Source organism: Aegilops tauschii, chromosome 4 (genome assembly GCF_002575655.3).
Source record: "Aegilops tauschii subsp. strangulata cultivar AL8/78 chromosome 4, Aet v6.0, whole genome shotgun sequence".
Taxonomy (NCBI): domain Eukaryota; kingdom Viridiplantae; phylum Streptophyta; class Magnoliopsida; order Poales; family Poaceae; genus Aegilops; species Aegilops tauschii.
The window spans coordinates 449,442,655-449,458,637 of record NC_053038.3 but is presented as its reverse complement, the minus strand read 5'-3'; positions in this window follow the sequence as shown (position 1 = coordinate 449,458,637).

The window sequence follows — 15,983 nt, the reverse complement described above, 5'->3', positions numbered from 1 at the left end:
TAACTTCCACGTATCACCGTGGAGAACTCAAACCGATGCACAAATGCAATGGCAAGGGCACACGGAGTGCCCAAGTCCTTCTCTCTCAAATCCCACCGAAGCAACTAATGCTAGGTAGGAAAATGAGAGGAAGAACAAGAAGGAGAACACCAAGAACTCGAAGATCTAGATCCAAGGGGTTCCCCTCACATAGAGGAGAAAGTGATTGGTGGAAATGTGGATCTAGATCTCCTCTCTCTTTTCCCTCAAAAACTAGCAAGAATCCATGGAGGGATTGAGAGTTAGCAAGCTCGAAGAAGTTTAACAATGGGGGAAGAACACGAGCTCAAGAGATAAGGTTCATTGGGGAATAAGACCCCCTTTTATAGGAAGGGGAAAATCCAACCGTTATGTGCTCAGCCCGCACACGAGCGGTACTACCGCTCGGGCGGAAGAAGGAGGGAAAAGGAGCAACAAAACAAGAACCTTGGGGCGGTAGTACCGCCGATAAGCGGTACTACCGCTCACCCCAGCGGTACTACTGCTGGAGGAGCAGAACACGGGACAAAAGGCGGCAGGACAGAGCAGAGTACGGTGGCAGTAGTGCAGTAGCGGTACTACCGCTCGACCGGAGCGGTACTACCGCTTATAGGCGGTACTACCGTGCCTTACTGCCGCACGACTACTGCTGAACCCAACACGAAAAGAGCAGACCCAAAATCGAGGCGGTAGTAGAGCGGTACTGGAGCGGTACTACCGCTTGACGCTACAAGCGGTACTACCGCTGCCACCGCGGTACTACCGCAGGGAGAAAACAGAACTGCCAAAACTTCTTCATATGAGCTCCGAATTGAGCAAACTCAAGCTTGTTGGATACAAGACGACGAGTAGCATCAAAACAGCGGCTGGTTATAGTAAGAGGAGGCAGGGGAGGTATGCCTAACAAATAGAGGATTGAAAGCTCCAACCGAGAAGAACCGGCATAACCTCCAACATCGAAAACATCATAGAAGATGCGAGTGAACTCCGTTTTCGACGAACTCGAGCTTGTCATCAAGATGACCATAAGCTCCAAAACTAACAAAGAGAAGAACCAATAAAGATGATGCAAGGATGCAATGGTTTGAGCTCTCTATGAACGATACGATCAAGCTACTCATCGAGAGCCCCCCTTGATAGTACGGCAATCGGTCCTATAACCCGGTCTCCCAACTACCATCATGAGACCGGTAAAATAGAAAACCTATCAAGAGCAAACCTTTGCCTTGCACATGGTCCACTTGAGCTAGATGATGACGATCTTGACTCCCTCAAGATGGACCACCTTTCTTGATTGCGTTCGCTCGATGAAGACTAGTTGATTGCTCCCCCATACTCCACTATGGGTGAGCCACCCTTAGTCACATCTTCACAAGTCAATTGTCACCACAATGGATGGCAAGCTTCAAGCATTTGATCTCTTCGTGAAGCTTTACTTGAACTTGCCCGCTTCACTTGAACTTGCACACCGCAACCTAACCCCACAAAGAACTCTCACGAAGACCATGGGTTAGTACACAAAGCGTAATTGACAATGCTTACCATACCATGGGATCGCTTGATCCCTCGATACATCTTGTGCGCTTTGTGTGTTGATCAACTTGATCCACTCTTGACTTAGTCTTGATCAACCTTGACTCTTTCCAACTCTCTTCATTTGGATGATGTCTTGAAGGTAAACATGAATGATCACACAATCTTCTTCTTCAAGACATGCTTACAATAAGCTCAACTCTCACATGACCAATCTTTGGATAATTCCTTAATAACACCTTGGTCACCACATAAACTCCTTGAAACCAACACATGGACTTCAAGAAATGCCTATGGACAAATCCTTCAAATATAACTCAAGGCAACCATTAGTCCATAGAGATTGTCATAAATTACCAAAACCAAACATGGTGGCACCGCATGTTCTTTCAGCTTCTCCTGCTCGCCTGGATTTTCTTCTCAAGAAAAGTGACAATGAACACTGGCGAAACATATGACCAAGAGTCCACAGGACCTAGATCATCGACTCTGCCGAGGTTAGCTATCTTTCTATAACCAGTATTTTTTTGGTTTGATCATTCACCAGACCATGTGTCTTTGATTTAATTGATATGTTGTTTATTCCTTTGATTCAGTATAAATAGGCTATAAACTTTGAGTCTAGGTATTCCCCTAATGCGACTGTATATGCTGTTGAAAACTGCAGGCCGCTCCAGCAGTAGTGAGGATCCCTTACAGTATGATACTTGATATGCTAACAGAACTAGGATTACCAAAGGTTTAATATCGTTAGAAAATATATGACGGCAGCAAGGTCTGTGTCACTGTCTTTTTTAGCACTCCTATGCTACTCCATGATAGTGAATCTACCCGTGCATCCATATCTACAGTCCTTTCCATAGATGGTGATGCAGCAGAGGACAGAGTTGCTATTGAAGCTAAAGGTGCTTGGAAAACGCAACCAACGCAGAGATCAGACTACAATGAAAATCACATGAAGCGCCTCCAAAACCTGAATGAGCAGCTCATGCACCTGCTCAACATAGTGAATGGGAGCAAAGAAAAGCTTGCTAGGGGTTGACTCCTTGCAGTGAGGCACATGAGGTCCTTCTGTGAACAAATACAAAATTTGACATCTCTTATGCCCAAGACGCCATAAGATGAGGTCATAAACACAACTCTAGGCAATATCAGTGGTAGCATTTTAATTCTGCACAGTGAGCTATGTAGTAGATTTGCTGTCACTTGTGATGTAACTCTTTTGATGTGGATCCTAAGTGATGCAATTTGTGCTTTGGGTGCAGGGGAGGCTGCTGATGGGGGCTAACCTGGCTATCGAGGGACATGCTAGCGAGATATGCACAAGGGCAATGTTTGGGCATATATTTTATGAGTGTGGTGCATACCAGGTTTAATATGTGAAGAACAGATCATATCTTGCAATACATACGGAGGTCGAGCGCAAGGAGAAGTGGTGCAGAGTATCATACAAGGTCACAATGATGGACGATGGGGATGACTTTGACTGTGAGTGTGGGCAGTTCGCCCACATGGGTATACTACACACCCATGTTCTTGAGGTATTGTTTTCCTTAAATTAGTATAGTTTACAGTACTAGCAATGCAAATGTGGAGGGTTGGTACCAAAAAAATGAACAATGTTGTTTTTAGAAAATGTGGGTACTGGACTTTATTCGTGTGAAGCAGATCCCCGAGACACACATACTAGCATAGCACTAGTGAAAATCTAAATAGTACCTACAACCTTGGAAGCTTGCTAGGTGCGAGAATTGTGGGGTTAAGGGCCACAGGAGAAACAACTGCACAAAACCAATGGATCTGAGATTAGGGGGTGTCTGATGCTGGTGTGAAGTGCATGGCTGCAGTAGCAGCATCAGTTTTGACTGATGAAAACCAAGGAGAGCAAGGGTGTAATCTAAGATATGTTGATGTGTTCTGGGCATTTTCTATTTATGTTGTACTCATGTACTGTGTGGTACCGTCCGGCAGTGAGGCTGACTATGGATGTATCTATGCAGTGCATTTCCAGGATCAGGTGTTTCGATGTAGAATTATTGTTATTTTCACGTGATTCATGGCCCCACCTGGTGTGTGTGATGCCGGTGACTAGAGTGGCATGTTGCCTGAGACTAAATTGTAGTGCTTCTCTGTGTTGTCTGATACTGAATTCTGATGCTTGTTCAGGCAGACTTGCGGCGCTTGTTTGTGTCGCGTGAAACTGAATTGTGCCACCTGAAGTTGTATAGAGAATATCTAAAATAAGTGGAATCAGGGGTGATGTGATCATTCGGCGTTGGGTAGCATCAATTCGTGTTTTTTCAGGCGATCAAGTCGGTCACTGTGTGTTGTGCATTGTTGATGGTTTTAGGGTAAGCAGTGGGGAATCTTCAGGGGTAACGGTTCTTTAGCGGAACGATGAAGGGCTAATAAATAGGCGAGTGTAAACGGTTAGCGACGTCCGAGCCGTGGCCCATACCGTTGCCAGCCATTCTGAGCCGCGACGCAGGAGACGGCGAGCGTCACATTAAATGGGTTGGTGGGTGGGCCATGGGCTGGAATATGGTTGCATATACTATTTAGAATACACTGACATATACATGGGCTGGTGGGAATCCAGGAGCGAACAAGCGATGAAGATAACAAGCTCATCTGAGCTCGTGCTCAGAACAGCACTTTCGTCGTCCGTCCTCTGTTGCTCATGGTTTCAATGACCTCCAGGTTATCTGAGTTTATAACAATACGGTCGCAACCCGTCCTTTGAGCAATGGATAGACCATATCTAAGCGCCAAAGTTTACACCGTCAAGACATCCATGCACCAATCAATTCTCCAATTCCCCCTTGCAATGAACTTTCCTTTATCGTCCCTCAAAACAGTGCCGGTCGTACCACAAAGTAGGTCATGATCAAAAGAGGCATCCACATTAAGTTTTACAAACCCCCTTGGAGGTTGTATCCATCCACCTCTTTTCATAGTAGTCTTCGGTGATATGGCCATAACATAGTTTAACATAATAGCATGAATCCCCGTAGAAATCTGGTTGACATCTTGGGTTTTCTCTTTATGGACTAATTTTCACCTCTCCCACCATAAATACCAGGCTATATTTGCAATCATCTCACGAACATTCCGACTACCCAAGATAGTGAGCTCATTTTCAGGTATAGAGGGTAAAAAATCGAGGACCTCCCCACCAGCATAATCAACTTCCCAAGCTCTTTTAATGACCTGATCTAGTCCCAGCACTCTCCACACCTTGTTTGCTTTTGGACATTGGAATAACATATGATTTGTATCCTCTGGTCCCAAGGGACAAGAAGGAGAATTGGGGAGGGGGGGCTTTTATGTGCCAATTCACCAAAGTAACTCTACATGGAAGAGTGTCGTGCAACATGCGTCATATGAAAATTTTACCTTCGCTGGACAAGATAACTTCCAAATCTCACTCCAAATAGGACTAATAGTTAAACATCCTGTATCATCAGTTCTTCTAAGTTTTCTCCCATCTTGGTGTTCCCATTCCACAGCATAGGCTGGTCGAACCAAAAACAGTCCATTTTTTGAATAGCTCCAACCAACAAAATCTAACATATCATGTTGTGAAAGCGAAATTGCAAGGAACCACTGTGCATCAACTGGCCACAATGTTTTTGTAACTAGATTTTCGTCCCAGTTATTAGTAACATGGTTAATTAAATCAGATACCCTTGAGATCAGATTACTCCCTCTAGGTGTGATTATTTTTCTATTTGCACTAGTCGGGATCTAAGCATCTTCCCAAATATCAATATTGTGACCATTTCCAACACTCCGTACATAACCATGATATAGACAATTAACCTCGCCATTATACTTTGCCAAGTAAATTAGGATCCCTTCTTTAACTTCGGATTCAACAAATCACCATCAGGAAAATACTTAGCTCTCAACACGGTAGCACATAAGGACTCCGGATTCTCAAGAATACGCCAAGCTTGTTTTTCCAACATTGCCAGGTTGAAACAATGAATATCCCGGAATCCCATCCCCCCTTGATTTTTGGGTACACACATTTTCCACCAAGCCATCCAATGCGTCCGCTTCTGATTGTCCTCGTCTCCCCACCAAAAATGAGACATCGCATCAGTGATTCCCTTGCAAAAATTTTTTAGGAATTTAAATTTTAAAGACAGACATCACATAGGTGGGGATCGCTTGTACAACAAATTTCAGGAGGATCTCCTTCCCTCCTGTGGATAGAAGTTTTTCTTTCCATCCACTTACCTTATGATGATATGGTCAATCAAGTACCGGAAACAATCAGACTTGTCCATACCCACATTAGCCAGTAGGCCCAAATATTTATCATTCAGAGCTTCAGCCATAATATTGAGAGTGGTACAAAGTTGCTCCCTGATATTCACTCTCGTGTTGGGGCTGAAAAATATGCTTGATTTATCAACACTCACCATTTTCCCAGAGGCAGTACAATATGCATGAATCCAGAATGGCTTTCAAAGCCCTGGCATTGTGTATGTTAGCTTTCATCAGGATCAATGAGTCATCCGCAAATAGAAGATTCGTCATAGATGGAGCCTCCCTACATACCTTCACACCTTCAATTTTCCCAGTCTCCTCCGCATGTGACAAGAGAGCGGTCAGGCCCTCGGTACATACCCAATAATAAATAAGAAGATAACGGGTTGATACGTCTCCAATGTATCTATAATTTTTAATTGTTCCATGTTGTTATATTATCATTGTTGGATGTTTTACAATCATTTTATAGCAACTTTATATCATTTTTTGGGACTAACCTATTGACATAGTGCCCAGTACGAGTTGATATTTTTTGCTTGTTTTTTACTTCACAGAAAATCAATACCAAACGGAGTCCAAACGCAGCGAAACTTTTTGGAGATTTTTTCTGGACCAGAAAACACCTGTTGGGCCAAAGAAGTATCAGAGGGGGGGCTCCGAGGGGAGCACAACCCACCAGGGGCGCCTGGGCCCAGGCACGCCCAGGTGGGTTGTCCCACTTCGATGGCCTTCCACACCGCCTCTTTGCTCTATAAATACCCTAATATTCCAGAAACCCTAGGGGAGTCGACGAAAATCAATTCCAGCTGCCACAAGTTCTAGAACCACCAGATCCAATCTAGACACCATCACGGAGGGGTTCATCATCCTCATTGGTGCCTCTCCGAGATGTGTGAGTAGTTCATTGTAGACCTACGGGTCTGTAGTTAGTAGCTAGATCCTCTCTCTCTTTTTATTCTCAATACAATGGTCTCTTGGAGATCTATTTGATATAACTCTTTTTGCGGTGTGTTTGTTAGGATCCGATGAACTTTGAGTTTATGATCAGATCTATGTTTTTATTCATTAAAGTTATTTGAGTCTTTTGATCTCTTATATGCATGATTACTTATAGCCTCATATTTCTTCTTCAAATCTTTGGTTTAGTTAGGCCGACTACATCGATTTTTCTTGCCATGGGAAGAGGTGCTTTGTGATGGGTTCGATCTTACGGTGCTTGATCCCAGTGACAGAAGGGAAAATGACACGTATGTATCGTTGCCATTAAGGATAACAAGATGGGGTCTATTTCTACATAAATAGATCTTGTCTACATCATGTCATCGTTCTTATGGCATTACTCCGTTTCTCCATGAACTTAATACACTAGATGCATGCTGGATAGCAGTCGATGTGTGGAGTAATAGTAGTAGATGCAGGCAGGAGTCGGTTTACTAATCTTGGACGTGATGCCTATGTAATGATCATTGTCTGGATATCGTCATGATTATTTAAAGTTCTGTCAATTGCCCAATAGTAATTGGTTTACCCACCGTATGCTATTTTTCTCGAGAGAAGCCACTAGTGAAATCTACGGCCCCGGGTCTCTTCTTTATCATATTTGCCTTCGAGATCTATTTTTATTCGCTTTTATTTTCAGATCTATATTTCCAAAAACCCAAAAATACCTTGTTGCACTTTATTTTATTTTGCATTTATTCGCGATCTATTTATCCAATCTATCATATTTTTATCCCATCAACTCGACAATTTCTGGCACCGTTACCCGAAAGGGATTGACAACCCCTTTAACACATCGGGTTGCAAGTAGTTATCGTTTATGTAGTGTTGCGTCATTCTCCTACTGGTTCGATAACCTTGGTCTCATCACTGAGGGAAATACCTACCTTTGATGTGCTGCATCTTCCCTTCCTCTTTGGGGAAATACCGACGTAGTTGCCGCAATCATGGTTCTCCTTGTAATCCTCTGGAGTGCTTAAAGCTCGTAATTTCTTCCGTGTTGAACCTAACCGATATTGTATAGTGGAAACACATTACATAGTAAAATTGACCCAACTCTCTTGGAAGCCCAATTTCAACATAATCTCCTTCAGGATGCAATGTTGGTTAACTTGTCAAACTCTCGTATCAGTGAGAACACTATCATGGCACTAGTGAAACCGTTTGGGGCCCCGGAGTGGTGGATTACCGGGGTTTATGACCCGCATTCCGATGAGGACAAAGTAGAATTCCTGCAAGAGCTTTTGGACATCCGTGATCTTCATGAAGGGCCTTTGGTGCTCGTAAGGGATTTTAACCTTCTTGTCAACCCCAGAGACAAGAACAATGATCTGATCAACCGAAGGATGATTTCAAGATTCCAATCTTGGCTAAAAAGGATGGTCCTTATGGAGATTTACCTCAATGGCGGTAGGTACACACAGTCCAACGAGCGGGAAAATGCTACTTTGGAGAAGATTGATCATGTTTTCGCAATTATTTTCTGGGAGGAACTACACCCACCTTGCTTCCTCTCGCCTTGGGCACCGCGGTCTCTGACCATTGCTTGTTGCTGTTGCACCTCAACACGGAGTTCCAAGTGGGGGGAGATTTAAATTCGAAGCTTTCTGGACGAAAAAGGATGACTTTAAGGAGATCATGGCAGCGGCATGTGACTCGATCCCATCAACAGGAAACCCTTTCAAAGTACTTGACAGCAAACTAAGAGCTATGATGTGAAGCTTACAGAGGTGGAGCGGTAAGTGGATATGCAATATTAAGCTCCAAATTGGTATTGCTCTGGAGGTTATCCAGAGGCTTTATGTGGCGGCGGAATCACGGACGTTATCCAGCAGCGTAATTGTGCTAAGGAGAGTGCTAAAAGGAAGCTTTTGGGATTGTCTTTGCTTGAGCGGTCGATCTCTATACAGCGATCAAGATTGCTATGGCTACGGGAAGGCGATGCGAGCATCCAATCCTTTCATCTCCATGCTTGCCATAGGCAACGGCGAAAGACCATCACTACCCTTGGATGCGGGGATATGATTCTATCGAGACACGATGAGATTGCGGTAGCGGTAGTGGTTACTTTATGGAGGTTTTGGGGAGCACAGCTACACGGCATTATACCCTCGATCTGGAGTGCCTACAATTACCATCTAGGTATCTCTCACACCTTAGAGTCACCCTTCACTTCGGAGGACGTGCTTAAGGTAATAAAAGCAATGCCTCTAGAAAAAGCTCCCGGGCCGGATGGATTCACCCGATGGTTCTACTGCACCTGTTGGGATATCATTGGGGCTAACTTCATGCGCGCACTGGATTGCTTTCACCATGGAGATATGTGAGGTATGCATTGCCAGCAATTAACAAGGCTTTGATCTCTCTTCTACCCAAAGTTGATGGAGCGATGCACATTCGGGATTTTCACCCAGTGAGCCTAGTGCATGGGGCGATCAAAATCTTTGCAAAGTTCCTTTCGCTATGGCTAACCGATGAGCTACCGTGTCTGGTAGAGACACACCAGAGCGCTTTTGTTCAGGGCAGTTAAATACTCCCTCCGTAAACTAATATAAGAGCATGATCACTACTTTAGTGATCTAAACACTCTTATATTTGTTTACAGAGGAAGTACATGACAATTTCATGATGGTTCAGTGCATGGCTAAGAGATTGCATGCGCATAAAGATCTAGCGATTATGTTAAAGGTCATATCTCAAAGGCATTTGACTCGGTGCAATGGCCCTTCCTCGTTGAGGTGGTCTTGAAGATGGGGTTTAGCTCGAGATGGATTGACTGGATATGTGGCCTCCTTTCCATCGCTTCTACCTGGGTCATGATAAATGGTGTGCCGGGAGCCCCAATCTTCCATAGACGTGGTTGATGACCCACAAGTATAGAGGATCCATCGTAGTCCTTTCGATAAGTAAGAGTGTCGAACCCAACGAGGAGCAGAAGGAAATGACAAGCGGTTTTCAGCAAGGTATTCTCTGCAAGCACTGAAAATATCGGTAACAGATAGTTGTGTGATAAGATAATTCATAACGGGTAACAAGTAACAAAAGTAACTAAGGTGCAGCAAGGTGGCCCAATCCTTTTTGTAGGAAAGGACAAGCCTGGACGAACTCTTATATAAAGCAAAGCACTCCCGAGGACACATGGGAATTACTGTCAAGCTAGTTTTCATCATGCTCATATGATTCTCGTTCGTTACTTTGATAATTTGATATGTGGGTGGACCGGTGCTTGGGTGCTGCCCTTCCTTGGACAAGCCTCCCACTTATGATTAACCCCTCGCAAGCATTTGCAACTACGAAATAAGAATTAAGATAAATCTAACCATAGCATGAAACATATGGATCCAAATCAGCCCCTTACAAAGCAACACATAAACTAGGGTTTAAGCTTCTGTCACTCTAGCAACCCATGACCTACTTATTACTTCTCAATGCCTTCCCCTAGGCCCAAATCATGGTGAAGTGTCATGTAGTCGACGTTCACATAAAACCACTAGAGGAGAGACAACATACATCTCATCAAAATATCGAACGAATACCAAATTCACATGATTACTTATAACAAGACTTCTCCCATGTCCTCAGGAACAAACATATTCATGTTCATAATCAGAGGAGTATTGAATAGCATTAAGGATCTGCACATGATACGGACACCGCAAGTACTCTTGTGGTTCCTCCATTACTGCCAAGTAAAATATTTTCTAGGCCAGAGGCTGGCTATGGACGATGCAGAAGTACGTGGTTCCAGCTCTACGTCAAAGGAGGGTGTCGCATTCAATAAATCAAGGAGGTATATTAGGCTCCCTGCCTTGCTCACGTACTATCCAAGGCATGCAAAAGCCAGTATTCAGGGATCGAAGTATCACCAGGGTTGTAATTGAAGAGATGCCCACTAATTTAATCCCTTCGGATGAAGTGGAGCCTTGCTTTAGAACCCCAAGCAACTACTACAAGTTTAGCCTGAAAAGCAAGCTTATGTGAAGGTCTCCTGGTTTTATTACGGTGTATTTTTTTTATCCTGTTGAGTGTTTTCTTGTATTTTCGTTGAGTCCCGTCCGTGTCGTGATGTGAGTCGGGCTTAGCCCAAGTTTCCTGCGTGCACCTATAAATAAAGGTCATACGGCCATGTAAAAGTTAGGTTTTAGTTGATAAAAAATATTTTCAGATGCATCTGATGATGCGGCAGTCTGTTTCCTGCGTTCCTTAATTTGGTTTGAGATTGCTTGTGTTCCGGCGACTTAATCTCTAGGGCACTAGGTTAGTTCGGTTCTTGACCTGTAAGGATCAATCTCATCTATTTTCTTTCTGTCTACCATAGCTTAGCTCTTATCTGCTAATTACTCCACCGCCGCCGCCGCCGCCGCGGCTAATCGTCACTAGCTTAATCTCTCCGTATATTCTAGTACTACCCCACGGTGCTTCTTTCATCCACTACAATCCCTCCAGTTACTATACGCCTACACACATACCATCCTACATCTGCTAATCCATCTGGTATAGCTAGCTACTACTACTTCACGGCAGAATCATCACTATAGCTATATATATTTGGATTGTTCTAATTCATCTGCCCGATCAAGTCTATTCTGCTAGCTCTTTGCGCGAGTGAAAGAACAGGGCCACCCCATAAAATCGACTCAAAACTACTTGAGCCATATCAGCTGGTGTCAGAGAGCGCCAGGTTTATCACTGCGCGCGATGTCAACCGCAAGCAAGCGTGACGAGGATGAGGTGCGGGAGGATGACGGGCCGCCGCAATATGGTCCCGATTTGGACCCAGGTGTCCGTGCTATGTTCAAGGCTACATACCAGCACTTCGACAACCGCATGAAGGCCCTCGATGAGACGGCGACCGACGGGTTCCAGGCCATGCAGGCAGCCCTCCGTCGCCTAGAGGCAAGGGCACCCAGCGCGGCTGCTCCAGCGAGGGCACAACATGCCCTGCAGCACCGAGCGCCTCTACACGTCCGTGACGCAGACGTTGCCAACGACGACAATGATGCTGAGTCCGAGGATGGTTCGGATGCTCGCGGTGACTTGCCTCGCCGACCACGACATGATGCTCGTCCCCGTGATGATGGACCAAGGCGGCGCCGCGATGAGGACGAGGACGGAGGTATTGGTAGAATAAAAATTACTATACCTTCGTTGACAGGCAAGGCCGGTCCCGAGGAGTATCTTGACTGGGAGATGCGTGTGGAGCAAATTTTTGATAACCACCGTTACTCCGAGGAGCGGAAGATTCGTTTTGCTTCTCTTGAATTTTCAGGTTACGCATTAATTTGGTGGGATCAACTCAACCGCAATGATGCACGACCAGAATCATGGTGTGAGATGAAGCGTACAATGCGTGCTCGCTTTGTGCCAGCTTATTTCCAGAAGGAGCAACACACAAAGCTTCGACGTCTTGTTCAAGGAGCCATGGCGGTGGATGAGTATTACCAACGGATGCAAGTTCTGATGATCAGAACTAATGTGCATGAGTCTGATGATGCAACAATGACATGTTTCTTTGAGGGGCTGAATGAGGATATACGCAACCGTGTTGATTTGATGCAGTATAATGATATGCAAGAGCTTCTTCATCAAGTGGAGCGTGCTGAACAATGGGTCAAAGCAAAGCAAGTTTTCAAAGGCCGCACCAATTTCAGCATGGGGCGACGTTCCTATTCACATGACGATGATAATGTCACGCCAGTTTCATCCTATAGTTCAGCTGATACCGATCACAAGGAGATGAGCAAAGAATCTATGGCCGCGAGCAAAGTGGCTTCAAGGGCTGATTCAAGTGCGCAATCTGCTATGCGTACTAGTGAGATTGTGTGTTACACATGTGGAGGTAGGGGACATAAACGTATTGATTGTCCGAACAAGAAGAGAGTGCTCCTCGTTAATGATGGATATGTTTCCGAAGACAAAACCGAGTCGGAGTCTGATGAGCCCAAGGAAGGGGAAAGTGAATCTAATCCTATTAAGTGCTATCCTTTGGATTATGATCTGCCATGCATCATGGTGCAGCGAGCTAAAGAGGATCAAATTCCAAGCGCAGGATAGCGGTGGAAAATTTGTTAGTCACAATGCCGAATCAACAACAAGTGTTGTAAGCTGATTATTGATGGAGGGAGCTACACCAACATCATAAGCAAGCATGTGGTGGATGCTTTAGGATTGAAGACACGGCCACATCCGCAGCCACATTGCATTGAGTGGTTGTACAACTCCGGACGTCTGAAGGTGACTCACAAGGTACGCGTAAAGTTCAATATTGGCACATATTATGATGAGGTGATTTGCGATGTTGTGCCAATGGATGTGTGTCAGTTGCTATTGGGTCGTCCGTGGCAATATGATCGCCATGCTATACATGAGGGGAGATCCAACACTTATGTGTTTCGAGATGTTGGCATCAAACGTGTGCTGCAGCCCATGGGTAACAATGTAATAAAGATTGATCATGTGTTTGAAAACAAGGAGATTTTGAAGAGTGCACCGAAACCGAGGACGGTTTCGCTTGAAGGGGAGAGGATGATACGGACACCGCAAGTACTCTTGTGGTTCCTCCATTACTGCCAAGTAAAATATTTTCTAGGCCAGAGGCTGGCTATGGAAAAACGATGCAGAAGTATGTGGTTCCGGCTCTACGTCAAAGGAGGGTGTCGCATTCAACAAATCAAGGAGGTATATTAGGCTCCCTGCCTTGCTCACGTACTATCCAAGGCATGCAAAAGCCAGTATTCAGGGATCGAAGTATCACCAGGGTTGTAATTGAAGAGATGCCCGCTAATTTAATCCCTTCGGATGAAGTGGAGCCTTGCTTTAGAACCCCAAGCAACTACTACAAGTTTAGCCAGAAAAGCAAGCTTACGTGAAGGTCTCCTGGTTTTATTACGGTGTATTTTTTTTATCCTGTTGAGTGTTTTCTTGTATTTTTGTTGAGTCCCGTCTGTGTCGTGATGTGAGTCGGGCTTAGCCCAAGTTGCCTGCGTGCACCTATAAATAAAGGTCATACGGCCATGTAAAAGTTAGGTTTTAGTTGATGAAAAATATTCTCAGATGCATCTGAGGATGCGGCAGTCTGTTTCCTGCGTTCCTTAATTTGGTTCGAGATTGATTGTGTTCCGGCGACTTGATCTCCAGGGCACTAGGTTAGTTCGGTTCTTGACCTGCAAGGATCGATCTCATCTCTTTTCTTTCTGTCTACCATAGCTTAGCTCTCATCTGCTAATTACTCCACCGCTGTCGCCGCCGCCCCTAATCGTCATTAGCTTAATCTCTCCGTATATTCTAGTACTACCCCACGGTGCTTCTTCCATCCACTACAATCCCTCCAGTTACTATACGTCTACACACATACCATCCTACATCTGCCTAATCCATCTGGTATAGCTAGCTACTACTACTTCACAGTAGAATCATCACTACAGCTATATATATTTGGACTGTTCTAATTCATCTGCCCGATCAAGTTTATTCTGCTAGCTCTTTGCGCGAGTGAAAGATCAGGGCCACCCCATAAAACCGACTCAAAACTACTTGAGCCGTATCAGAACATATGATCTTCCGTCGAATAAACCAACTAGCATCAACTACAAAGAGTAATCAACACTACTAGCAACCCACAGGTATCAATCTGAGGGTTTGAGACAAAGATCGGATACAAGAGATGAACTAGGGTTTGAGAGGAGATGGTGCTGGTGAAGATGTTGATGGAGATTGACTCCCTCTCGATGAGAGGATCGTTGGTGATGACGATGGCTTCGATTTCCCCCTCCGGGAGGGAAGTTTCCCCGGCAGAACAGCTCCGCCGGAGCCCTAGATTGGTTCTGCACAGGTTCCGCCTCGAGACGGTGGCGTTTCGTCCCGAAAGCTTCCTTATGATTTTTTTCAGGTCAAAACACACCATATAGAATAAGATGGGCATCGGATACCTGCCAGGGGGCCCACATGGCAGGGGGCGCGCCCAGGGGGTAGGGCGCACCCCCCACCCTTGTGGATGGCTGGTGGCCCCCCTCTGGTGCTTTCTTTGCCCAATATTTTTTATATATTCCAAAATAATTCTCCGTGAAGTTTCAGGACTTTTGGATTTGTGCATAATAGGTCTCTAATATTTGCTCCTTTTCCAGTCCAGAATTCCAGCTGCCGGCATTCTCCCTCTTCATGTAAACCTTGTAAAATAAGAGAGAAAAGGCATATGTATTATAATATAATGTGTAATAACAACCCATAATGCAATAAATATCAATATAAAAGCATGATGCAAAATGGATGTATCAGTGGTCTCCGGCAAGGTGATTGATGGAGTCGATTCCAGTGGATCTCGGGTAGGGGGTCTCGAGCTGGTAGCCTAAGTATGATGGTAACAAGATACACGAGGTTTTACCCAAGTTCGGGCTCACTCGAAGAGATAATTCATACCCTGTGTCTTGCTTTTGATTGTATTGATTGTGGATGAAGTACAGAGTACAAGTGTTTTCTACCACGAGATTGTCTATTGTTTGATTAGTTGAGCATCTACGTGCCCTACCCCCAGTTTATATAGGCACCGGGGGTCTAGGGTCCTGCTGAAACGGAGAACATGTTGATTGAGTACACCGTAAACAACGTGTTTGGCGAATTCGACTAGTCCCTCAATCTCCTTAGTGATCTACTTAACTATGTCCATTTGTGATGATTGTAATGAGAACATAAGTTTGTTGTTGTCTTTATATTGTATTGTATCATCACATTTGATATAATAAGATTGTATTCTATGTATTAACATGAGGTTTTCTTATTGAAAATTCTTTTGTTTTATATAGTTTTCTACGTGGACAATCCGATGGAAGAGGAATTATGCCATGTGGATAGTGGTACCACAAACTCCATACCGAGGGAGATGAGATATTTCCAAACTCTGAAAAAGATGAATGGAGATATTCTAACTATCGTTGGACGCGATACAGTGATTGTTGGTACTAGATGTGCCATATTCACCCTCCCAAGTGGTACACAAGTGATGATTGAGGATGCTTTATTGTATCCCGAGTCATCACATACCCTGATCAGTTATCGAGATATCCGTAAAAATAGTTTGCATATTGAAACCCATGAAGACAACAAAGAGGAGTATCTACTCTTTACTAAAGATCACGGATATGGCAAAAAGGTACATG